This window comes from Canis lupus, chromosome 38, assembly GCF_011100685.1.
Source record: "Canis lupus familiaris isolate Mischka breed German Shepherd chromosome 38, alternate assembly UU_Cfam_GSD_1.0, whole genome shotgun sequence".
In the NCBI taxonomy this organism is placed as follows: Eukaryota; Metazoa; Chordata; class Mammalia; order Carnivora; family Canidae; genus Canis; species Canis lupus.
In genome coordinates, this window is record NC_049259.1 from 5,558,562 (window position 1) to 5,584,839 (window position 26,278).

The 26,278-nt window shown below is 35.0% G+C and overlaps 1 long non-coding RNA gene and 1 pseudogene across 1 annotated transcript in view; one reads left to right on the forward strand and one right to left on the reverse strand.

Moving 5' to 3' along the window:
* Positions 1–534: 534 nt before the first annotated feature.
* Positions 535–26,278, reverse strand: part of LOC111094580 — a 70,007-nt gene continuing 44,263 nt past the window's right edge. Inside the window, exons 3-4 of the long non-coding RNA XR_005385506.1 lie at positions 4,949–5,183; positions 535–1,254 (exon numbers count right to left, since the gene is read on the reverse strand). This is a non-coding gene — a long non-coding RNA (uncharacterized LOC111094580). The remainder of the gene's footprint in view (positions 1,255–4,948; positions 5,184–26,278) is intronic.
* LOC100686495 lies at positions 22,273–23,324 on the forward strand (annotated as a pseudogene).

Here is a 26,278-nt window from a genome sequence, read left to right on the forward strand (position 1 = left end):
TTAATTTAAGGTATATTTAAGAATTTAAGAAGGAAATGCTAAAAGTACCATTGTTCTTTGGGACAATTTCAATTTCAGAAGCATTGTTTATGAGGAAGAAAACATGTTTAAATTCTATCCTTATGAACCTGAATCTACAGAAGAATCCAAAATTTAATTGCTATGGAGGGTGAAGTGAAAATCCAAACTAATTTGCCTTCTCATTCTTCTAAATTTTGACAGCTTTGAACATGTGTCTGCTTAACTATGGCTGATATCGACAAATTAAAACAAAAGGACCTGGGTTTGCCAATTCAATGCAACCTTTCTTTAAATCAATCAATCAATTAATAATATATTTAAAACTTATATAAAAAAGTCTAACAAGTCCCACATGACTTTTTTGAAGTAATAATATTATGAGAAATGAATATATATTCAAAATACACACTAGAGAAATATTACAAAGTACTTTATTTAAATAAAGATCTCAATAAAGCTTTAATAACTAAAATTAAAAGCTAAGTCTGGCACTCTTAAAAAAAATCCTGCTAAGAATGTAAAAGTTGAAATATGCATCTCAAAAATTACTTAGAAACTAAATATTTAAATATTGAATGCTTATTTTTATTGAAATTCCCATTAAAGAAACATGCAGTTAATAAATAAAGGAAGATGGTTCCCTAGAGCTATGTTGATATCATTTTTCTGCATATAAATTACTTCCTGGTGAGAGATTCTAGCTCCACATCAAAGAACATGGAGGACAGTAAAGTGGAATTGTGAAAGGTCATCAACCAGGTCACTCTTCCAGATGGTGGTCAAATTGCTCTAGTTCTAACCTGGAGTTATTTTATTTTACTCTGAGTTACATGCTTCCTTTATTAAAAGAAAGATCAACTGAAATAATTAAATAACTATCTGCTGAACAGATAATAAAACTGCAGAAAGCCCAAGCTGAAGTCTAAACATCTACACATTAGTTGTTTTTTTTTTTAAACGGCATCATTTTTCTGATTCTTATTTCCTCAAGAGTTTCAATTAACTTTTCACTCTTATCCATCTACTCCTGCAATGCCTTCCAAATTATTCCCTTATTTTACAATTTTTTTCAAGTTTTCTATTTCAGGAATTTTTTCCCTATAGTCAAGCATATTGTGTAATTAACTGAGAAAAATTGTATTTCACCCTCAGTAGGGCTTATGACCCAATAGAAGAATATGTGATCAAGTTTAAGTCCATAGCTTGAATTTGGTAAAGGCCACAGCAAGATACCTAAAGAAAAGAAAACAGAAAAAGAAAAATGTAATTGCAAGGCAAACTAGAATAGAGTAAGATGTATATAATGTGAAAATAAGATAAAATTGGAGCATAACTATATAAACAAGGAATACCTGTTGCTTTATTCTTTACTCTTATTATTGCACTTCATTACGATGGATACTTTACAGAAGCATAATTTATACACAACAAAATGCTTCAATTTTATTCGTAAATTTATATGAGTTCTGACAAATGTATATATCTGCATTACACAATTAAAACAGATTTTTAACATGCCAGAAAGCTCCCTCAACTAGCTTTCATCATACTGTATTTCAATTCACTGTCTCTTATCCTTAAAGTAGACAAAAAAACCTCTCCGAATGAATGTTGATGATTGTTCCCCAGCACAAATCATAGTATTTAGATCAAAGTAAATGATAAATGTCTATCTGAAGGACGGATTAGTATAAGGAAGACTGAAAACAGATGATGTGAAAGATGACAGCATGTGACTTTTATAAAAAAAACATATAAATTGAGACTGAATATACCAAATGTAAACATACCCTTTAATATCCACAAAAAATATCATTAATATTTGGTAATGTTTTGTTATGACTGAACTTTCCTCACAATAGCCTCTCTAGTATGTTTATACCTTGAATCAAATTTTTAAAAGATTTTATTTATTTATTTGAGAAAAAGAGAGAGAGAGAGAGCACAAGCAAGAGGGAGGGACAAGAAGACTCCCCACGAGCAAGAAACCCCCTGTGGAGCTCCTTTCCAGGACCCTGGGATCATAACCTGAGCCAAAGGCCGATGCTTAACTGATTGAGCCATTCAGGTGCCCATGAAATCAATGCTTTTATTAGGGTTTTATATTAATCATGTACAGTATTAGTTGCAAGTGACCAAGAAAATAATATTCCTAAATACTTATAATAGGAGAATAATTATTAGTAAATATATACAGAAAATAAGGAAAGAAAGAAAACATAGTAGTGCTTACAACTGACAGAATAAATGACTCAAAAGTCATTGAGATTTTCTTTTTTTTTATCTCCTTTTCATTCTCTCACCCTTCAAACTGTCATCTTAGTGTAGAAGAGGATGGCTACTGGAATTTCAGGGATCATACTCTAATGTGTATACTATCAAAGAAAAATTGGGGCGCCTGGGTGGCTCAGCGGTTGACCATCCGTCTTCGGCTCAGGGCGTGAGCGCAGAGTCCCGGGATTGAGTCCCACGTCGGAATCCCCATGTGGAGCCTGCTTCTCCCTCTGCCTCTGTCTCTGCCTCTCTCTGCCTCTCTCATGAATAAATAAATAAAATCTTTAAAAAAAGAAAAATATGACTTATTTATTCTGAGCTCATTAAAAATACACTGAAGCCATGAACTGAAAGAACAGATTTAAAAAAAAAACCCTCATAATTATGCCATGCACGCATAATAACTTTTGATTAGGAAATCATGGCAGAGAGAGAAGATTCTTTCAAATTTACTTCTTCAAAATCATACCTGCTTAACTAGGGTTACTATAAGATTAAGTTGTTCAGAAATCTTCCTAATTAGAATATGACATTTGAAGAAAGAGCTCATTCATAACCAGCATTGTAACTTAAAGATGACAATATCTCTTCTTTAGAGAAGAAAACACTGTCTACTGAAGAGAACAGAAAAAAGATAAGGCAGGATAGGAGGTGAATGTTCTATAAAGAGTGCCTCTGGAAAGTCATGTGGAACCAAAAGAGATAAATGCTGGCCCTCAATAACAAACTAATAAGAAGGAAGGAAAAAATACATACCAGAGCTGGTGAGATTTAAGAAAAATAATTCTGTATTAGAGATGACCTCCATAAGGGTAACCAGATAGTTCAATGCATGTTGAAAAATATACATAGAAAACCCAGTCATGATCCGAAAAATTTCACGTAATTGTGTCATTGTGGGTTGGAGAAGTTACAGAATTTCTAACTTATAGTTTTAGCATTACAGAATATTCCTATTAACAAAATGAAAGATATCAGAGTGATGACACCCAATGAACCTTTCTGTATATATTACATATATGCCCTCTGTAGTCACTTCCACATTGATTCTAGGTTTGGCCATGTGATTTATTTTGCCTAATAGGACCAAAACCAAGGTAATACAAGTAGAGACAAACAAAAAGCCCCTCTTGCACTGGGGCTTCTTGTAATATTTCCAACATGTGAAGAAGCCTAGGCTAATACGCTGTGGACATGCAGCCCAGATGACAACCAGCATGAACCACCTAATGTGCTGTGAGTCCATTTAGCCTCAACTGAATGGCCAGCCACAGGAGTACCTCCAGTAGAACACAACAGTAGAAACAACCAGTTGAGTCCAGCCCAAATCACTGATCCACAATATTGTGAGAAAAAAAAAAAAAAAAAAAAAAAATATATATATATATATATATATATATATATATATATATATATATATATTTTGGTGTTTTAAGCCCCTGGTTTTTGAGGAATGTGTTTGTGTATCTATAATTATAGATGAATGCCTGAAGTAGAAATAGTACCTTGAAATGCAGTACTGCCATAACAAAAACCTGAAATGTTGCTTTGTCTTTGTGACCTTCAGCAGGCGGTCAACAGGGAAAGAGGAAAAGTGGAGAGAGGCCTAATGAGAAGCCTGGAGGAACTGCAAATAAATTGCTACTATATCTATAAATACGGTGAGGAAACTACTGTGCAGGATGGGATACTGGCGACCCACGTGTGCAGAGACAGAGAAAGTACCAGGAAAGACGGCAACTATACCTAATGAGCTAGTGGATCTGGCTAAGGACATGTTCTAGCAGAATTTACAAAGTATCTTCTGGCTTCTTTTATCTGAGTATGATAAGGTACTAGAATAAAGAGAAGTGATAAAAATGAATCATTCATGTTGCAAGGTCAATTTGAAGGAAAAATATGGGAGGCGTCACAACTAGCTGATCTGGAATATAAAGCTTTCACATTTCAAGTCTGTGGACCTGGCAAAGATTCTGAAGCAGTAAGTGGCCTCAAGGTAAAGATCAAAGCAAGGTTGTAGTAGTAAAATCTTTTCTAAAGATCTCAGAAAGATTTAAACTATGCCTAATAGATCTTATCAGCTTGACAAAAATGGAATTCAAAAAATCATATGAATATTGTCACATAGTAGTAGCCTGACGCCCCTAAGGTGGAGATAAGTCTGTCATGAAATTAATGTGACTTTTGGGGCAGGGAGTAAGCCTTCCAAAATGTCACAGGAAACTCACAAAGTTATTTAAATAAGTGTACTATTAAAAACCCTGCCAGCTTGCACTGGGAAGCAGGGGCTGAGAAAATTTGAAATTAAATGAGGTCTCTTGGCCCAATTTTTGAAACAGACACTGCAGGAGGGTTGCTTTGCTGCAAACATGGACCATTTCTTTTGGAAAAAGAAGGACAATCTAAAGGAGAGAGCCAAGCACTACTGAGAAAGCTGGACTAAGAAAGTACTCCTCGGGGGCAAAACTGGGGCCTGATCAGAGACCATTCCCTGCTGCTAGAATAGGAACATCAGAAACATGGGCCTGAATTTCACAGTTTCTCTGAACAAGCTCTTCCTCTCTGTCGGTTTAAATGGGACACACATTAGCTTTCTACTGCTGCATTATCAATTACCACAAACTTCTGCCTTAACAGAATACAAATTGGTTACCTGCCTCAGAAGTCTGGGTACCAGCAACTTGCTTAGTTTCCTGCTCAGAGTCTCACCAGGTTCAGTGCAAGGAGTTGGCCAGACCCCATGAACTCTCCTGGTGCTCCAGGAACTCTTCCAAGATCACTGTTGGCAGAATTCAGTTTCTGTGGTTGCAGGATGAAGGATCGCAGCTACTAGAGAACACCTCTCTTTGCCACATGGTTCTCTTTACAAGCTGGTAGTTTGCTTCCTTCTAAATCAAAAGAAGCATGTGTCTGATGCTTTCCCTTCTTTTAAAAGACTCACTTGCTTAGGTCAGGCCTACTCAGGGCAATCACCCTTTTGATTAACTGAAAGTGAGGTGAATAGTAATCGAATCATATGAGAGATAGATCATCATATGATTGATAGACACCAGTCCCATCGCCACTCAAAGAGAGAGAGTGATTTAGGGCATGTATACCAGAAGGAGGGAATCCTGGGGGTATCTTAGAATTTTGCCTACCGCAGAGTATAAGCACTCTGAGAGTGAGGCAGCATGGATAACTCGTCTTTTTACTTCAGAGAACTCTGAATGAAGAGGAGATCCATCAGAAGAGTTTCATCTACAACCGGATTCGATATGCTCACAAAACTATGGATTATGATTCTGATGACATGATTAGATAAGACTTTGGGGATCTTAGAAGTGAACCCTTGGATGTGAAGTGTTATGAATCATTGGGTCCAGTGACACACTGTGATGGACTTTAACCCGCAAGCATCACTCTTCTCTGTAGCCATGTGCTTAGGAGGCTCCCTGTCCATTCACATGGAATAAGTCTTGCTTTCACCAACATATCAACAGCAAATTGTCACACAGACACTTGGAAAATGTTTCTGCTTCAAGCTTAAAAATCAAAGAACTGTAAACTCATGTTGGACTCCTAATAGTTCATTTTTCATAGCAATATGGATTAGTGAGTCTGAATCATGTACTTCATTTCTATCTGAAGATTAAGCAATATATATATATTTATTTATATATATGTCTCATTTCCCATATATATACATATATATGGGAAATTGGAGACATATTTCTTTCTACTAGACGAGGAAATTAAAAATATACTTTAAAAGATGCCAGAAGAAGCTTGTGCTAATTACGTTGGAATTGGCAGATTTTAAAATGTGTCTATTTTTTTTAAACCCATCTACAGGTAGGTATGTGTGTGGGTGGGTGGTCAGATAAGATACACATAAACGTGTATCTCCTAAGAGTACTTAGAAGCAATGACAGCCCAGCAGCAATGAAATACCAATACCCAGATGTTTTCTACAAACTCTACTTATAGGAAACAAAGCTTCTTGAAGAAATTGATGATCCCACAGAAAGTATAAGATTACCTTGAAATACCTTGCTGTGAAAGGAAGAAAGAAGTGGCAAAGACTGATGCAGACAGGTTATAGAAGACTGCTTGAATTTCTCATTATAAAAACTGGCAAATAGCTATTTTATTCATAACCTACACTAAAAACATTAGCTCCCATGATAGTAAGAAAAATATCTCATATAAAATATTAATTAGGAAAACAAAAAGTCTCAAAAACATGACTGATTCTCAACATTTGAAAAGGTGAACACTAATGATGTGGACTATTACCAATGTTTGTTTTCAGCACCTTTTCAAAATGTACTTTTTTTGTATATTTTTTTTATTGGAGTTCGACTTGCCAACACATAGCATAGCACCCAGTGCTCATCCTGTCAAGTGCCCCCCTCAATGCCCGTCACCCAGTCACCCCATCCCTCCGCCCACCTCCCCTTCCACCACCCCTAGTTCGTTTCCCAGAGTTAGGAGTCTCTCATGTTCTGTCATCCTCACTGATATTTCCCACTCATTTTCTCTCCTTTCCCCTTTATTCCCTTTCACTATTTTTTATATTCCCCAAATGAATGAGACCATATAATGTTTGTCCTTCTCTGATTGACTTATTTCACTCAGCATAATACCCTCCAGTTCCATCCATGTCGAAACAAATGGTGGGTATTTGTCGTTTCTAATGGCTGAGGAATATTCCATTGTATACATAGACCACAGCTTCTTTATCCATTCATCTTTCGATGGACACTGAGGCCCCTTCCACAGTTTGGCTATTGGGGACATTGCTGCTATAAACATTGGGGTGCAGGTGTCCCGGCGTTCCATTGCATCTGAATCTTTGGGGTAAATCCCCAGCAGTGCAATTGCTGGGTCGTAGGGCAGGTCTATTTTTAACTGTTTGAGGAACCTCCACCCATTTTTCCAGAGTGGCTGCACCAGTTCACATTCCCACCAACAGTGTAAGAGGGTTCCCTTTTCTCCGCATCCTCTCCAACATTTGTGGTTTCCTGTCTTGTTAATTTTCCCCATTCTCACTGGTGAGAGGTGGTATCTCATTGTGCTTTTGATTTTATTTCCTGATGGCAAGTGATGCGGAGCATTTTCTCATGTGCGTGTTGGCCATGTCTATGTCTTCCTCTGTGAGATTTCTGTTCACGTCTTTTGCCCATTTCATGATTGGATTGTTTGTGTCTTTGCTGTTGAGTTTAATAAGTTCTTTATAGATCTTGGATACTAGCCCTTTACCTGATATGTCATCTGCAAATATCTTCTCCCATTTTGTAGGTTGTCTTTTAGTTTTGTTGACTGTATCCTTTGCTGTGCAGAAGCTTTTTATCTTGATGAAGTCCCAATAATTCACTTTTGCTTTTGTTTCCCTTGCCTTAATAGACAGTGTGGTACTGGCACAAAAACAAACAGATCAATGGAACAGAATGGATAATCCAGAAATGGGCCCTCAACTCTATGGTCAACTAATATTCGACAAAGCAAGACTACCCACTGGAAAAAGGACAGTCTCTTCAATAAATGGTGCTGGGAAAATTGGACAGCCACGTGCAGAAGAATGAAACTAGACCAATCTCTTACGCCATACACAAAGATAAACTCAAAATGGATCATAATGTATTTTTGGTAATAAGAACAATACTTTGAATAAAGCTTGTTATGTCTTTCAAATAAATGTGAATGTGAATATATTATCTGTTTTTCCCAGAGACTATTTCAATATTTGATCTCAATGATAAAACTAGCTAAAGCTTCCATAGTGCTGTTCAAAGAATCTCATGTACAATAATTTAACCCCAACACTAACCCTATTGATGAATACTATTTATTTCCTCAACTGTAAAGTTGAGGAAAGAGGAACATGGTACCTTTTTCAAAACCATGCAGCTAGTTAAGGATACAGCTGGGATATGAGCCCAGGCGATCTCACTCCTGATGTTAGGCTCTTACCCATTACACTGTTCAGTCTTTAATTGTGATAATAATGTAGTAACATCTTCCCTAAATACCCATTGCTGGCTACCTTTCTTCTGGATCAGGAAATACTTGTACTTTTTGTAAAAATGAAGTGTACCAGAATCCTCATTTATTTATCATGACCCAATTTACTTCTCTAGGTATTATGCATTTGGGGAATCCATTAAAGCTACTCTCTTATCTAAATAAACAAGGAAGTAAATAAATAAATACCTCCTAATAAACAGGAGTTACTTCTGTTTTTCAAACACTGCATAAACTTTATTAACTGAACTTTTTAATGTCCCAAATCTGGCTCAGTCAAAGGATGTTTTCATTAAATGAATCATCACCTTGGTAACAATATTTATAACCCGATACTTTAAAACAAGCTAAATCATATTATTTAATTGTATAGTCTTCCATCAAATGTTGAAAACTTCTAAAGATGTTGTAATGCAGAAAACAGTTTAAATTTCTCTCAAACAAACAAAAACAGCTTTAAAATAATCAACATAGGGACGCCTGGGTGGCTCAGTGGTTGAGCATCTATCTTTGGCTCAGGGTGTGATCCTGGAGTCCCGGGATCGAGTCCCACATTGAGCTTCCTGCAGGGAGCCTGCTTCTCCCTCTGCCTATGTCTCTGCCTCTCTCTCTGTGTTCTCATGAATAAATAAATAGAATCTTTAAAAAAATAATCAACATATATCTGCCACTACCTTCCATATAAACTAAATATTCTGAATGTATATTGCTGGATGTTGATCTTTGCATCACTGAAATTGAAACAGCTGCAGTGTATATACTCCAGTATATACAATGTATATACACACATATATAAATAATATATACCCAAGGCAGTATGTAAATGTCAATGTGAGTTAAAATAATCACAAACCAGTGAACATCAACCAGCAATGTATATTTAATTTGAAAGCTTTTTAGGTAAGCACTTACAGTGATTGAGAACACAAGAATTCACAAGATTCTTACATGCTCTCTGATACAGTCCTCTACCAAATAATTATCTTCTGAAAAAGTTATCATAGAATTCAAACTCATGTGTTATTTAGAGCTATCTTGTAAGTAATTCAACTGCTTATAGCTAAAAACCTACTTGAAACAAAATAGCAGGCACAGAGTTCTCCCCCCACCAACCCAGGAAAACCAAAGATAACCAGAATGGTCTTTAGAAGGCCATGATTACTCGAGTTAATAATAAAAAGTTTGCTTGTGGAAAATAAATAAATAAATAAGACCTATCACTATCCTAAAATGCTATAATAATATTTAAAGTCATTTTTGGTAGCTCAAACAAAATGTTTTGCTTCACTAAATACACTTCTGTTATTGCATTATAAAAAAATTATCTAAAAACTCCAAATAAATACATTATGCCATCTAGTTTCCATAGTATTCATATAAATCTCATTAATAGAACATACTCCTTCTCTAAGCTTACTTCTGCTAAGTATATTTTTCCATTTCCATTGTTTGAAATTTTGGAAACTATAGGAACATAAAAACCAACAAAAGTATAATTAAAAATAAGACTATGGATTAAAAGCGAACAGCACTCATTTTTCAAATTATAGTTGTTACATAATGCTACATTAGTTTCAGGTATACAACATGGTAGTTTGACAAGCCTCTATGTTCCGCTCACCACAAGTGTAGACAGTATCTGTCACCATACAACACTATTACAATATCATTGACTACATAATCCTGATGAATAGTACTCATTTTAACAATGATATGTTTGAATGTGCATGTGTGTCTTCAGACCAAGATCTGTAGAGTTTATTCTCTTGTTTTTGATATTTAAGAATATATAACATGGTAAGAATGAGTCTCTTTTGAGAGATCAATTCTTCTGCCAAGCTCAACTAGAGAATCTACATAAAATACAAAATAAAATATAACAAAAATACTGAAGACACTGGAAAACTTTTGAGGCAACAGTACTTTAGCAGAAAGAAACACAGACTTGAGAAATGTCCCAGAAAGGAGACCATCATACTGCACTAATATTGTCCTTCAGGACATTGGCTGATTCCAGGCAAGTCTGAGGTTCTAGGTGTGGGCCGGGCATAGTACAGACAAGCTTTACATAGAAAATTAGAGATCTAAAGGCTGAAAATTCAAGTAAAACAAAAATGGAGATCTGAGCTCTAAATTGTACCGAATGTTCTACCGAAATTGTTACTGAATTTTCAAGCAGTATAGGGTAGGAGACTGAAAAGCAAAGCAGAGATTTTCTGAAAATTATCATAATTTTCTGAAGTCCTGATGTGTTGAGAAGACAAGAATTAGACTTTTCTTGCGAGACTGGTCTGTACAACAACTTAGTTGAAACTGCTGGGCAGGTTAGACCACAGATCTAAAAGTTCAACTGGAAGCAGAGACTGTCTGAAACTGTAAATCAGGTTAAACTCAATCCCTACTTTACCCATTTTGCAGAGAAAAGGGTGATCTCTCTCTAGAAACATTTACATCATCTAGAGTTTTCATAATGTTCAGTCACAATGTCTGGCTTTTAATAAAAATTTTGCAAAGCAGGCTAAGGTCATGACACAAACAAGGGTAACAAAAGTCATCAATAGAAGTTTACCTACAAATGGGCAGCCCGGGTGGCTCAGTGGTTTAGCGCTGCCTTCAGCCCCTCAGGGTGTGATCCTGGAGTCTCAGGATTGAGTCCCACATCGGGCTCCCTGCATGGACCCTGCTTCTCCCTCTGCCCATGTCTCTGCCTCTCTCTCTCTCTCTCATGAATAAATAAATAAAATATTTTTAAAAAGTTTGCCTACAGATGATCCATATATTGAAATTATCAAAGACTTTTTAAGTTCTATGCTTAATAAATTCTAAGTAATAAAAAATAAGATTCACAAAATAGACAAAAAATTTAGAGCATTTCCACAAAGAACCGGAATCCATTAAGAAGTCGAATAGAATTTCTAGAACTGAAAAATACAGTAACAAAAATTAAGAATGCAGTAGATGGGTTTTAAAATTTCATCCTAAAGTGTTAATCTGTCAATCAAAAATGTCATATTCCATTAAAATATTCACTTTCATATTGAAGGTAAAACAAGATAGAGTACACAAAAACTGTGTGAACACTTATATTAAAGAATCGCTATTATAATGGCTTATAATATAGAGTATAAAAATAAACAAAAGCAGAATATATTATAATCCTACACTGAAAACTATAAAATTTAATTGAGAGAAATTAAAGATGACATAGTAAGTGAAAGGATACCCCATGAGACAAATTAAAAGACTCATTTTTATAAAGATGTCAGTTCACCTCAAGTTCTATATATAGATTCAGTATAATCAATCAAAAATGCCATATTTTTAAATCGAAATGCTATTTTTAAAACTGTATTTGGCAATGTGAATAACCTAAGATAGCCAGAACAAACCTGGAGAAGAACCAAACCAGAGGATTTACATGATCAGATATCAAAACTGATATAGAGTTACATTGGTTAGAAGGATAGATAAATAGAACACAGGAAAAGAAAAATTTGGAGACATATTTTCAATTAAGTTATATGTAAAAAGGTGCCACTTCATTGCTACAGGGAAAAAAATAGTCTTTTTAACAAATGATGCAAAGTCAATCAGATACATGTATATATCACACATTATCAACTGTAGATGGATCATAAATCCAAACGTAAAAGTTAAGACATTAAAGTTTATAAAAGAAAACAGAGAACATATTTATGACCTTAGGAGTAAACAAAGATTTTTAATTAGGAAACAAAAATTACTTACATAAAGGAAAGAAAAACAATTGATAAACTGGGCTATCATAAAACAGATAGTAATATATAGTATATATGCCTTACATATTAATAAGAAAAAGACAGTGGAAAAATAAAGGATTTGAATATTCATTTCAAAAAAGAGGATATTTGAAAAGCAGATAAACATATGTAAAGGCATTCAACTTTATTAGTAATCAGGGAAATGCAAATGAAAACCACAGCAAATACTGCTCACACCAACCAAAATGGCTAAAAAACCAAATTATTTGTTGAAAATATGGGACAACTACAACTCTTGTTTACTGATGGCAAAATTTTAACCTGTTAAAATATCTTTGGGAAATTATTTGTCTCTACTACTGAAACTTAGCAGATGACCCAGCTATTCCTCCCTTGCACATACATGTAATGGAAATACATACACATGTTCAATGAAAGACTGGATTTTTATTAACATCATAAAGACTGAGTATTAATAAACATCTTCATTAACAGGAGAATAGATGCTAATAATATGAGAGTACGACAGACTGAGAAAAGAGAATGAATTTTTGCCACAGAACAAGAATGGATCTCACAAACATAATGTTTAGGGGGGAAAAAAAGGTTAGCTATATAAATGTATCTGTATTATTTAATTTATTAAAAAATGCAAAACTATGGTGGGAGGGGTAGGGATGTCAGTGTTACCTCTAACTGGGGAATGCAAGATAATTTTCTTGGGTTCTGCCAATGCATTTTAAAGATTTCTTTTTAAATTTGTTTTAGGGAAAAGAAGCATGCAGGCGAGAGGAGGAACAGAGGAAAAGGGAGAATCTGAAGCAGACCACAAGCTCAGCAGGAAGCCCAACGTGGGGCTCCATCTCACCACCCTGAGATCATGACATGACCTAAAACCAAGAGTCAGATGCTTAACTGACTAAGCCACCCAGGTGACCCATCTGCCAAAGCATTTTAGATCACATATATGTCCATCTACATTTTAAAATCACATTTTCAATATCCAAAAAATTAAACACATACACACACACACACACACACACGGTGTGGTTAGAAACATCAGGAATCTAGAGATAGAGTTTTGTTAGAATTGGTCTTGATTGTATGGATATGTTCACTGTGAAAAATCATGGAACTATATAATTATGACTTATGCATTTTTCTGTAAGCAAGTTTTACTTGAATAAATTTTAAAAATAACATCTTACACATGTCTTGAAAGGAAGAAGTATTAAATAAAAGGTGTTAGAGTTATTTTTTGACAGGAAAAAATTATGTTTTCTTCTTCATATCACAATTGCCATCAGGATGTACTCTAGATACATTAAAGAGATAAATGTAAAATGAATTTTTAAAAAATGTCTGATAGTATTATAGACTCTTCAGTATAATTTTTTTGTTTGTAAATTTTAAAAATGAAATAAACACAAATCAAGAAATAATCTATGGGAAATAGTAAATATCCATATAATTATAAATATTTTAAAAAGTATAAGCTGAGGAAAACAATAGAAGTGTAGTCAAATATTTGGATATAAATATTGATTTATTGATATTGATATTTACAGAAAAAATCAATAAAAACTTCTAGAAAGTGAAATTTTTTATCTTTTATATTATATATTTAAATAATATTTCATGGATAACATTAGAAAGTAATTATTCAATCATCAAATAATTTTTTTAGCATCTGGGTATATTGGACACCATGGCAGGCATTAGATATAAAGTGGTGAGTAAAAGAAACACACTTCCTACCATCAAAGGGTTTACATTTAATAAAGACATCAATAATATAAGCAGTCAAAAAATATAAATTAACATTGCAAAAATGGTTGGAAGGCAAAGGAAGGAAAACTTAATAGAGCGTTATGGGGTTTACACTGGATTTCCTATGGCTTCCTCCTCTCAGTTTTTCTTCTGGCTCCACTTCTCTTCCAGACCAATCTTTCAATGTAGAGTGTCTTAGGGTTTTGTCGTAGAAATTCTTCTCTTCACTATTACACTCATACTGTAAATTGTCTGGAGTCAATGATAATTATATCGCTAGACTAATCCTATGAATTCTAGTGGCATATAATTTTTCTCTAGTTCAAATTATTTCCACAAATTATAGACCCATATATCATTCCACTAAGTATACGTGTCCAAAACAGTAATTTTGATATCCCACACCCAACATTATCCATCCCCAAATTCTTTATTTCATTATATGTCAATTCTGTTTATGCATTTGCTCAAGCCAAAAACCCTGGAGGCATCCTGACTACTCTTTCTCATACTCCAAATAAAAATAGAAGAATATTCTGTCATCAGCTTTCAACATATATCCCATGTCTGAACATTTATCAACAATTCCACCATCACCTTAATCCAAGCCATCAATGTCACTATTCCGACTATGCAACAGCCTCCATGTGCATATCCTTGTTTATAATTTATAGCGCATTCCTCTTATAATCTATCCTTCATACATCAATCTGAGTAATCATTTCAAAACACAGATCTGATGGTGTCTCTTTACTGCTTACAATCCTCCAGGGCTCACACTTCACATAAAATCAGAAATTTTTACTATATTCCAAAAGGCCCTACATGACTGGCTAAAGGACTCTCTTCAGGCATCATTTTCTACTGTCCTCCCCGAGATGGCCAAATTCCAGCCACATGGGCACCTTGCTCTTAAACTGAGCATATGGCTACCTCTTAACAACAACAATTAATTACTTCTAGAGAAGGTTTGTATATTTGTATTTCCCTCACTAAGACTAGGTTCTGTATATAGCATTCACTAAGCATTTATTACTGAAGATTTTGCACGGCATACATTATTTTGAGTTAGTTTCTATAGTTTATCCAATCTGAGTTTCCAAAATTTCTATTTTTTCCTATAGTTAGACATTATCTTCCCAAAGAGAATAATTTGCTCAGACTTCTTTATGAAAGTTGATAATTTTCTCGAAAGTCTCATATATTCTGTTTCTAAACTACATCAGATACCCAAATTCTATTATTAGGAAATATTTCTATTACTAGGCTATCCTTCTATTTTTAGAATTCTATTAGGAAATGCACTTTTTGGGTAAGAATAGTCCCCCAAATTAATGATATGGAGTTAGTTCATGTACATTCAGAAAGGACAAAAACAATCACATTCATGTCCATATTATACCCCATGTTTCAGAAAAGTAATCCAGTTAAGAGTTCAACAGCCCTTGTGACATCAAAAGGAAATGTTCATACAATTACTGACTTCATGGTTCTTAGTTTTATCCTGAGGGAAGTCAATAAAGGAATACAGGAAATAACTTTCAACTATATTGGCTTTATATGAACATCTGTTTATTTTAGTTGTTAATACCGTTTAAATATACATTTCTTTTATCTTAAAGCACCATTATCAACATCCTATTGTTGATGAAATAATAGATTTGTTCCATTTAATTTTTTATATATGCTAATAAATCAATAAATTAAGTTATTGCTCCTTTAGAGTCTCCTGACTTTTCTCACATATACTTTCTTCTGTAGTGTATATCCACTTTCTTCTACTGATAATATGTTTCAATAAAAAGATTCATAGTCATCATTCTCCTTGACCCTGAGATAGATTTCTCACTTTGTTAATATATATTAAGATTAAGATTATTAGTCCTGCCACCACTTTACCTCCATCTCAGTTGTTCCTGAGTATGGAACTAACTACCAGTTGCCCAATCTCTCTTTCCCTGATCAATGAAATGCCACCTGGATAAAAGAATTTTGCATTTGCAACAGTGTAGGGATTAGAGGTAGTTGTCTGTAATCCTTTACTTGTGCAATATGCTTCAGCCACAGTTTCTTCATAATACTTCTATCCCTTTCTTTACTCCCTGTACCTTGTAAACTAGATGTTCTATCCCTCAAAATGGACTGCAGAGACAAGGAAGCTAAAAGAGAAGGAAAGGGTGAAGCCGTAACTACAGGCTGTAAAGGAAGCAAAGAATGGAGCCAGAAAGAAAACGAAGTGTCCGCTTTGTTCTTGCTCGTCCAGTTTTTGGTAACTGGCCTGTGCTCTGGTTTTATCTTGCTTTCTCTTCACTTTAGAACAAATTACTAGAATGTGTTGCTTAGTGTCAGACAAGCTGACTGGCTTTCCTAAGTAGCACTGAAGTTTCTCCTTCCTTCAGTTACTGGATAGATTTGAAAAACCTCTCTCCTCCCACCTCTCTAAATTTGATATCCACTAATTCTGGAGAGGAACTAAATTTATTTGCTATAACTCTATAAACTCTATAATTCTTAGACTCTGATTAGAAAGCCTCTCCCTCAGAGGTCTGAACTCAAACTCTATCTCCTACAATTCCTGCTGGTGTATGGATAGAACTTTCATTCCCACCCTTGTCCCCACCTTGAGTTACATTTCTCTACTTCCAAGCTAACATAAGACTGGCACACTATCACAAAGCCACCTTGACAACCATAGAGCTGAATATTAAGTCTGAATTCTCAAACCCAGCAAATCCATTATGAGAACATAAGGGTCCTGATCTGGGAGGACTAGGACCCTGAGACAGCAGATTGAGAAATTGGGGGTATATATATATATATATATATATACTTGAAAACCCTGAAATCCCAGACTTTCTTCACTCACAGGACCTTCAGATATAGCTTACCCCTTTGTCTCTAAAGACAATATGCTTCATTCAGAGTAGACTCTGGCTCAGAGTCTACTAGCCATAAGATCAATAACTAGAATTCTCACCACACAACCTAATAAAGAAAGAGCAATGTCAGCTAAAAGAGGAACAATACTATATCTTCAATGATCTGTAGGACTTAGTCCACATACACTAGCAGGACAAGAAAGAGAATGGATCTGGTAGGAGCTAGAACAAAAGGTACAGAACATAAAGTTGGCAAATGTTGGGATCCCTGGGTGGCGCAGCAGTTTAGCACCTGCCTTTGGCCCAGGGCGCGATCCTGGAGACCCGGGCGGGATCGAATCCCACGTCGGGTTCCCGGTGCATGGAGCCTGCTTCTCCCCCTGCCTATGTCTCTGCCTCTCTCTGTCTCTCTCTCTGTGACTATCATAAATAAATAAAAATTAAAAAAAAAAGTTGGCAAATGTTATCGATACAGTAGAAATCTCCTGTGTTAAGAAAGTAATAATATCAACCTACCAATTGACTAAGATTTGGGAGAGTGCCTTGAAGACACTTTGGATGAGGGGTGTACTGGCATTATAATGAGGAAAACAAGTGGTGGGTGCTCTCGGTAGGTCAGAGCTGGTGGTAGGATACACTATCATAGATTTGACCATCTGGATAGCAAAGGGAATGACATAAAGTAGATAATAATGATGCTTAACCCTCAGAAGTAGACTGCAATTCTTGTAAAGAATATCAATATGTGAGTAGCAGACAGGTGAATGAACCCTTAGAGATCCTTGGGGATGGTCAAGAGAACATGAATTCCCTTAAGATAAAACCGATAAGTCACCAAAAAAGGAATTGCTTAATCTACATGAACGAAACAAGCTTGGGCAATTGGTAGTCACCCTGGTTTAAAGTCACAAACTTTATGCCAATTTGGGTCTCAATCAGTTGAACCATGACTTGAATTGACTGACAAAAGAAGTAGCCAGGACCCCAGTAGAAGAATCAGGCAAAGCTATGGCAAATATACACAGGAACAATTCCTTCAGTCTTCCCCTGAAGAGGGACTTGTGGCTATTTCTTGGAATGACTTTACTCATAAAATGAGAACACTCAAACATTTCAAGGAATTTGTCTTTGCCAATATAAAGTCTCTTGGTCCCTGAAAAACAAAGCTTCCATGAATTAACACAACAAATATGCAAATACACCTAAAAAGCTACAACTACTGCCCCATCACTTTTGTCTCTTTGTGCCAGGAATCATCAATCTGATCCTTGGGAATTAATGGTTTGGTTACAGAATGTGGCAAGGGAGGGAAGAACTATGAAATGTCTGAGATTTTTACCTTCTTTATAAAACAAGTAGCTATCCAGACAGTTTCATAGATATTAGCAAGAAATATTAGACTTCTGCATCAGGGGGAGGAAAGGACTCTGTTACTCAGGGCACAGTAGGTACCTTTACCCTCATCTCATGTTCCAATCAGTTTCTTTTACCTGCCATCCCACTAGGCAAAATGAAAAGGCTCATCTGGTGTCCTGAATGCAGAGGTTTGGGATTATAGTCAACGAACCTCAAGCTTAGAGAGTTCCAATCTTTTAAATTGGGGTGCTTGCAAGCCTGCCTAACTGTTGCCATGGAAAGATAGATTATCTAATAAAGATACTGGTTAGGGAACCCATGGGTCCTCTGTCCTAGAGTGAGTGACTATCTCTATCTTCCAATGCTGTTTGTTGTATAATTATCCTTGAAAAGATAGTTCAAACAATACAACTTAATTTAAGCCAGTCAAAAATGGGACTCATGGAGAATTATCTCCCAACAATACCTAACCCTCATTTCTATACCAAATCACTACAGGTAGAATTTTCCCACATGTGTATCCTCTCTGCCACTCTGATTCCAATTTGACTGACAGGGCTGGAACTAAATCAGTCTGAAATGTCTTATGTGGCATTTAACTAAAGCTATTATCAACAGGACCCTTGCAGCAAAATGATAATAACTTGTACTATTGACTTCAACCTTATACTCCTCACTCTCACCTGAATAAACCCTATAAGCCATCAGCATTTAGCTTAGAGAGCCAGGCAGCACCTTTGTACTTGTTTCAAAGCGTCAATTCAGAAACAGCAGGATGTATTAAAGATCGCCCAGATACCACCTTGGACTACAAGTAAGGCAATTCAGCCTATTGAGCCTAACCTGTAGGGATGCCTTCCATGACTTTAAACACTTAAAGGAGTCATGACTAACCTTCAAGTGCAGGTCACTATTTTTTCAGAGGGATGGAAATTAATGCCTGATTCCTCATACAAGAAATACAATTCCAATGACACACAAGATACTCCTGGAAAGAAAGGGTTATATACCATTGTTGGGGACCCCCAAATGAGATTACTTCCATTCTCAGTCATTTTATGGAGTGGAAATGTCACCTTGAAATTGGCATGAACAAACAGGACAGACTGGAATGATTTCCTTCAAGCAGTTTCTCCAAAAACAGATGAGACTTAACGATTCCAAGTGAACTAGGAACCATATGGTCTACCAGTTGGCTGGGTGCACTTTGAACACACTCTCAACCTGTGCCCCACAGGTCAGACTTAAGGAACCTCAAAGAAAACTTTTGAGTGTTGTGGTTATTGTAATGTTCCCATTCCCATGGGAGAGTAAACATTTTTATTTTGAAAATAATTATAAAAGGTAAGTCATTAGACACTTGTAGTTCTTAAATATAACTGAAGTGCTAAGCATACTTCTAATGTCTCTTTCACATGTAGCAAAAATTGCAGTAGATTACCAAAAATTCACATATAAATTGGTGTTTATAAAGTAATATTTTAAAATTAACATAAATACTTATTTTTCTACATATATTATATAGTAATTAAAATGACAACTTGGGCAATATTAGAGCTCTGATTTAATTGAGGGATGTTTGGCTGATTACAAACAGTGTATTCATTTTATAAAGATGAAATTCTAATTAGTGTTGGCTTCCTGTCAAAATCAGTAATTAAGAAAGTTGTCAAAGTCAATCCTATTATTCATCTTGATAATGAAATTATTTAAACATCAAACATGAATGTTCTATTAGCTTGAGGAGTATAATTGTTGTTAACATTGTTCATAGGGCTTAATAAATGTATCACATCAGCTACATTATCTACCTAAATACCTGTACACAGATGCTTGTGATTAAGAATTTGTGAAGCTTTGTAAGATTAAGTTTATGACTGAGATTGTTTAACAAATAATATTTAACTTTCTTGAGTTGGTACATGTGCAATGGGAAAATATGGCTCTATATTTTTCTGAAAGTGAACCAGAATACTTTTTTATGATCTGCAAAAATAAACTGCACTTAAAGTGTCCGATTTTATGACTTTTGGCATATATATCCATGAAACCATTATGCATTACTAAACATATCCATCAATCCTGAATGTTTTCTCCTGCCTATTTAATTCTTCCTTGTAGCCCTTCTCCATCCAAGCTCTTTTGCAGGAAACCAATAATCTGTTTTTATTTCTCTTTACATGTTTGAGTTTTATATGAATGCAATCATAGAGTTTTGATTTTTGTCACGATTCTCTCATGATAATTATTTCAAGATTCATACATTTTGTTTTTGTGTTAGTAGTTAATTCTTTTTTACTGCTAAGTAGTATTCCATTGTACAGTATATTATATTTTGTTGCTCCATTCATCCTTTTTGGACATTTGAGTTGTTTTCAGGTTATAGCTATTACAAAGATGCTATGAACATCCATGCACAAGTCTTTATATTGGGATATATGCTTTTATTTGGCTTGAATAAATACCTAGAAATAAACATGATGGTAGGTCTATATTTTACATTAAAAATATTTTTTCAAACTTCTAAACTTTTTTCCTAAATGGGAAAACTTGTATCTTTCTATCTCATAGGGTGTAAGAGTGCAGTTCGTGCATATCATTGCAAATGCTTGGTTTGAACAGGTTTTTTGGTCTGTTTTTATTATTCTAATGTGCATATAGTGGTATCATAATGTAGTTTTAATTTACATTCCCCTAATGACTAATGATTTTGAACACCTTTTATGGACTCGTTTGCCATCTGTGCATTTTCTTTGGTGAATTATCTGCTGAAATCTTTTGCTTACTTTTATTGTTTTTTATTATCCAGTTTTGATAATTCTCTATATACTTTGGATAGACATCTTTTATCAGATAAGTGATTTTCAAATATTTTCTTCCAGGCTTTATCTTTTAATTTTCTTAATAGTATTCTTTATTCTTTGAATGATATTTTTATTTTTAAATAATATATATATATATATATATATATATATATGAAACATAGGACACAAAGATTTTTTTTTAATTTTTATATATTTAAAATGTGTAGTTTATTTACATGTTGATGATACATTTTGAGTTATTTTTATTATACTGCCCATGGCATGCAATTAAGTTTCTTTTGTCTTTTTTTCTGCATTTTGATATATAAATGTCCCAACACCTTTGTTTTAAAAGATTATTCATCCTATGTATCCTTTCCCTATGTACCTTCTCTCTTTCTCTCTGTATATATGCACACATTGATATCCACATACATTTTTAAACTGTCTATTCTCTTTCATTTGTCTGTTCATCTTTTTATATATCTTTATGTTAGTTCCATATTGATATGGAATATAGAATTTTGTAATAAATCTTAAAATTAGATACTGTGAATCCTCAAATTTTTTGTTTTCAAAGTCATTTTGTCCATATCAGAAACTGATTTCCTAAATAAAATTTAAAATTAGCTTACCATACTTTTTATCCATCGTAATTGGTATCTTTTGAATTTTATTTTGAGGATACTTATTGTTAATATATATAAATAGAAAATAGAACCAACTTTTTTCTTCTACCACCATATATATAAATTATATGTAAATATATATACACATATTTATTGTTTTCTTACTGCATTTGCTACCCTTCCAATTCAATAATGCATAGAAGGAATACAGATGGACATTCTTCCTTTTTCCCTGATCTTTAAGGTATTTAGTCTCAATTATTACACACGATATTAGCATTAAGTTTTTCACAGAGACCCTTTCTCAAGTTGAGGAAGTTCCCTTGTATTTCTATCTGTTGAGAGTTTTTACTAGGAATGTCTTTTAGATTTACTATTTTCTAAAGATTCATTTACTTGTTTTGAGGGAGAGGGAGCCTAAAAGCAGGAGGTGGGGCAGAGGAAAATCTCTTGAGAGAATCTCAAGCAGACTCCCCACCAGCACTGAGTCTGACCCTGGGTCCAATCCCACAACTCTGAGATCATGACCTCAGCCAAAATCAAGGGTTGGACACCCAATTAACTGGGCCACCCAGGGGCCCCTAGATTTGTCTATTTTCTATTTTGTTGGATTTATTGTCATACAATTGTTTGTTATATTCCCCTTATTAATATTTTAATCTCTGTAAAATCTGTAGTGATGTAAACTTCTCAATTCTGGTGTTTGTCACGTGTGTCTTATCAGTCTCACGAGAGATTTGTCAATGTTATAGATCTTCTGAAAGAATCAACTTTTCTCTTCCACTACCACTTTAAATCCTACTCCATACTCCATACACCATCTCTTGCTGCTGTGACACCAACTGCACAGGATGCCATGGGCCAGCTCCACCCCATAGGACATGAAGGAGTACGGCAACATAGAGGAATTTGCAGAAGAATCCAAGGTCCATGTGAACAAAAATCAGCAGGATGATGGCAAAATGTTTATTGGAGGGTGAGCTAGGATACAAGCAAGAAACTTCTGACTGAATATTTGTCTCAATTTGGGGAAGTGGTAGACTGTACCATTAAAACAGATCCTGTGACTGGAAGATCAAGAGGATTTGGATTTGTGCTTTTCAAAAATGCTGCTAGTGTTGATAAGGTTTTGGAACTAAAAGAACACCAACTGAATGGCAAATTGATAGACCTCAAAAGGGTATGTACCTTCTCTCTCTCTTTCTGTATATATGCATACATTTATATCCACATACATCTCTCACTCTCTCTCTCTCTCTGTCTGGGAAAGAATCCCCCCAAAAGGTTTTTGGGGTAGATTTAGCCCAGATAGTTCTGAAGAACAAATTAAAAGATGTTTTAGAGTCTTTGGAGAGATTGAAAAATTGAACTCCATGGAAACAGAAACAAATGAAAGAAGAAGATTTTGTTTTATCATATACATAGACAAAGAGTAAGTAAAGAAATTGTGAGAATGCAGATACCATCAAACTAGGATGGTATGGGAAGTGTGAAATAAAAGTTGTGCAACCCGAAGAGATATATAGGCAGCAATAGCAATAAGAAAAAGGAGGAAGGGGTGCTACAGCTGGTGGACAAGGTAGTACTAGGGGTCATGGAGAGATCAGGGCCAAAAATGGAACCAAGGATTCAATAACTCTTATGTTCAAGCATATGGAAATTATACTTAGTGCCTATGGTGGTGATCAAAACTATAGTGGCTAAGGAAGCTATGATTATACTGGGTATGACTATGGGAACTATGGATATGGACAGGGATATGCAGACCACAGTGGGCAACAGAGCACTTATGGCAAGGTGTCTGGAGGGCATAGCAATCACCAAAACAGTTATTAGCCATACTAAAGGAGGATGCTAGAAAACAGGATGAGATTGCAGGATAACATTGAAGATTGGTCTTCTGTTGATCAAAGATGCTTATTAGGACTTTATAATGTACAAAACACAACTGTGATCAATTGTATAAAGCTACCAATTAATTGTCTTTGCTTTGTCTTTTGCTGTGTTATGACTCAGTGTGGATTTGCGTTCATGCAAATTTTATTTGTATGATTTTATGTTAAACCCCAAGCAAATGCTTCCCTATGTGAAATAAATAAATATAAAAGAACCAACTATTGGTTAGAGTGATTTTCCTTATGACTTTTCTGTTTTTTATTTAATTATTTCCACTCTCATTTTTATTATTGTCTTTCTCCTCCTTTCTTTGGGTTTTATTTGTTCTTCATTTGTTTAGTTTTTCTTTGTTTGTTTAAAGATTTTATTTATTTATTTGAGAGAGAGAGAGAGAGACACAGTATGAGCAGGGAGCAGGGGCAGAAGAAGGATGGGGGAGGGGCCGTGGGACAGAGAAGAAGCCAACTCACTGCTGAGCAAGGATCCTAATGAAGGACTCAATGTGGGGCTCAATCTCAGGACCCTGAGATCATGACCTGAGCTGAAGGCAGATGCTTAACAGACTAAGCCACCCCAGGAATTCTGTTTGTTTGTTTTAAATTAATTCTGTGGTTCTTGATTTGAGACCTTTTTTCTTTTCTTACATAGATGCTTAGTGTTATAAATTATTTCCTAAGCATTGTCTTAGTAGAATCCCACAAATTTGGAGAGCATTTTTATACAGTAAAAAAAAAAAAACAAACAAACAACAACTTAATTTTTACTTCTTCCTCAATGTCTGGATTATTTTAAATTATCTTATTTAAAGTTCAAATATTTGGGAATTTTCAAGATTGACTTCTTTTTGGATTCTATTGTGTTCTTGGAATAATCTTTGTACAGCATAACTCTTTAAAATTTTATTAAGTATGTTTTATTGTCCAGAATATGGAAAGAAAGTCTTATTAATGTCTGATGTGGTCTTTAAAAGGATGTGTCTTCTCTTGATGGTGGAATGTGTAACACATTTCAATTAATTAAAGTGCAGTTAAGTCTTCTATATACCTATTGATATTTAGTCTATTTGATCTATCAAATACTGAGAATGATATAAAAACGTTTAACTATAATTATGGATTTGTCTTTTTTTCCTGAGATCACTGTTTCTTCCTTGTATTTTGAAGCGTGGTTATTAAGTGTACAATAATATTAAGGTTAGTATTGTTATGACCACTTCATGAATTGTACCCTTGGTCATTAAAAAGTATTTTTAATAACTAGTTTATTCATTGCTCTGAAATCTACTTTATCTGATATTAAAAGAGCTAACTCAGGTTTCTTTTGATTAATGTTAGCGAATTATATATGCCTCCATCATCTTTCTAACTTTAAACAATGTGTGTCTTTATATTTAAAATGAACAGCTTAAAGGCAGCATAGAGTTGTTACTTGGTTTTTTTATTCAATCTGACTGACCATTTTAGGCTTTTAATCCGAATGTCCATACCATGCCATTTATAATTAATGTGATGTTTTATGTCTGTGTATAAATCTTTTATCTTGCTATTTGTTTACATGTGTCCCCTCTAGTCTTCTTCCATTTACACCTCTCTCTTTCTCTCTCTTTCTCTTTCTCTCTCTCTTGTCTTGGATCAGTCAAGTACTGTTATTCTATTTTATATCTTCTGTTTATTATCTATAACACTCTTTTTTAAGATTATTTATTTATTTAATCATGAGAAACACAGAGAAAGAGGCAGAGACAGAGGCAGAGGGAGAAGCAGGCTCCTCACAGAGACTCAATCCCTGGACCCAGGATCATACCTGAGCCGAAGGCATATGCTCGTCTGCTGAGCCACACAGGTGTGCCTCTATAACACTCTTTAACAAATTTTATTTTGGTGGTTGTTTTAGATTATACATCATTAGATACCTTCCAGCTGTCTCTAAATGATATTATGCCACTTTATCAATGCTACTTTAAAAAACCTTACCAGAGATTCCTTCTGTCTCTTTGATTTTGTTGTTTTTGTTGGTGGTGGTGGTGTTTGTTAGGGCTTTTTTTGTGTTAAGAACACTTAACATGAGATCAACCTTCTTGGGGCACCTGAGTGGATCAGTCAGTAAAGCATCTGCCTTTGACTCAGGTCATGATCCCAGGGTCCTGGGATGAGCCCCACATCAAGTCCCTACACAGGGCTCCCTGCTCAGTGGGGAGTCTACTTCTCCCTCTCCCTCTGCTCTTCCCCCTTGTTCATGTTCTCTCTCTCTCTCTCTCTCCCCCAAATAAATGAATGAAATATTAAAAAAAAAAAAGAACTACCTTCTTAACAAATGTTGAAGTATACAACAACTGTATTATTAACTATAGACACTACATTGTAGAGCAAATCTCTAGAACTTACTCATCTAACATAATTGAAACGTCATACACATTGAACAATGAGCGGTCATTCAGTAGTTATGTCTTTTTAAGATATGTTAGGCAAGTCTAGGGCAGCATTTTGTCTATGTCTAAGGATCTTCCACTACTAAGGCAAGAGCTTATTGTGTACTAGATCCACAATTTCATAACTTATGGTGAGAACAGGCCCAGATATTTAGCCTGTGTGAATACTGAGTACTATTTCCTTCAATCCTTTCATGTGGCTCTTTTCCCATTCTCAAGTAGTGTCTTCATTATTTCATGTGTGAGTTCATACATGTATTTTAACCAATACTCAATATTTCTGCAGATATTTGGAATTCTCTCTGAATCTCTCCCCTTTCCATTCACTTCCCTGTGAACTTTATCACAACAGTTTCCCTAGACTCTCAGCTATATCACTTCAACCTAGAGAGTCAGTCAGGCTCTGCCACTGGCACCTGTTCCCTGCACCACAGCCTGGAAAATCTTCAAGGTGGTAATCTGGAGAGTGTTCCCC